The sequence below is a fragment of the Myotis davidii genome, unplaced genomic scaffold, assembly GCF_000327345.1.
Source record: "Myotis davidii unplaced genomic scaffold, ASM32734v1 scaffold295, whole genome shotgun sequence".
Taxonomy (NCBI): Eukaryota; Metazoa; Chordata; class Mammalia; order Chiroptera; family Vespertilionidae; genus Myotis; species Myotis davidii.
Genome location: NW_006286683.1, coordinates 98,215 through 99,771, shown reverse-complemented (window position 1 = coordinate 99,771; position 1,557 = coordinate 98,215). Strand labels below are relative to the sequence as shown.

At 51.4% G+C, this 1,557-nt stretch overlaps 1 protein-coding gene across 1 annotated transcript in view; it reads right to left on the bottom strand.

Moving 5' to 3' along the window:
• PCNX2 (pecanex homolog 2 (Drosophila)) overlaps positions 1–1,557 on the bottom strand; it is a 119,286-nt gene that overhangs the window by 77,525 nt on the left and 40,204 nt on the right. The window lies entirely within an intron of this gene.

Below are 1,557 nucleotides of genomic sequence, written 5' to 3'. Positions count from 1 at the left end.
TTCTACTTGGAAGCAACCCCACCCCCATGCACGAATTCCGTGCACCGGGCCTCTAGTACCATGTAAGACAACTTACACCATAACCGCCCTCCCCCCAATAATTTATACACGGGAAACACCAGGAAAAGGGGGGTGGGGGGGAGGATGCTGATTCTGTCAAATAAGAATATCAAAAAGCATGCCTGACCTCTCGGATTCCCCAAGTTTACCCGGAATTTTAATTAGCGCCTTTGGATACAATCTAGATCCCATTCAATGCTTTCCTAACAGTGAAGGCTCCTTTGCATTGTTCTTCGTGTGCAAGACTAGTTTAAACCGTTAAACTAGTTTAGACGACTAACTTAGACTACGGGGTCTACTCTGAGCTTCACTGTTAATAGGAAATGGAATTGCGCATTGTGGGCTTCCTTCTCCTATGTCTTTGAAAGCGAGACGACGCCCTAGCTGATTTGGCTTCGTGGATAGAGCATCGGCCTGTGGACTGAAGGGTCCCGGGTTGGATTCCGGTCAAGGGCACAGGCCCAGGTTGCGGGCTCGATCCCCAGTAGGGGGCTGCAGGAGGCAGCTGATCCATGGTTCTCCCTCATCACTGATGTTTCTCTCTCTCTCTCCCTCTCCCTTCCCCTCTCTCTAAAAATCAATAAAAACAAATATTTTTTTAAAAATGAGGTAGGGAGAATATCTTTGCTATCCATGAACGCCTTTGCGTATAACAAGCAGAGAAAAAGTGATAGGGTTTCAGACGTGAATTTTCAGCCGCTGCCTCGAACGTGTTATATTTAGAAATGCAATTTAAATCGCCGCTGCCGCTGTCACAGCAGCGGCCCTATTCTGAGACCATCCTTTAATAGGAAGGGGGAGGGGGTGGGCTGTCCGTGGGGGCCGGCGAGGCTTGGCCCCGAGTCCCGGCTCGGTCTTCAAGGAATAGCTGCGCGTGTGTGAAATTTCCTTTTGGATCCGTGTAGGGCATAGGTTAATGGGTGTGGGAATACCGTCTCAGCATTAAAAAATGTGGTTTCTTGTGTTCCCAAAAATATATTTAAAAAAAAAAAAAAAAAGGAAAGCAAATCCCAAGTTAAACCCGAATGCGTTTCTCATCGAGCGAAGAGCAGAGTGAACGTGTTGGCACAGAGAACCGCTGGGTGGACGAATGCACCCACGTCTGCGAGGCTGCTCCCAACCGACTCCGCTGAAGGAAAATGTGATGAGGCCGCCCCCTCCCGCCTGCCCTGGTGCCCCCTCTCACGAAAAGGTTAAAAATGAGGCCTCCGAGGACCTGGACGCCTTTGGCCGTGAAGGAGTGCGAGACACCGTATGGGATCGGCCGCGTCACACCTCATTTACTGGGCGTGGGAACCCTGTCTTCGCATTTGTCACTTCTGAGATGAAACCCAAGGCTCCCTGAGAGAGAGGCTGCCCTTGCCACCCTCACGCCTCATCTCCCTTCCCGGACGCATCTGGGTCCCCGAACAATTCCGAGAGCACCGCCAGCACACGCACGTGAGTCGCCGTTATCTGCCTGGGCCCCTTGGCGCACCTGCTAGTAACAGTTCCCTG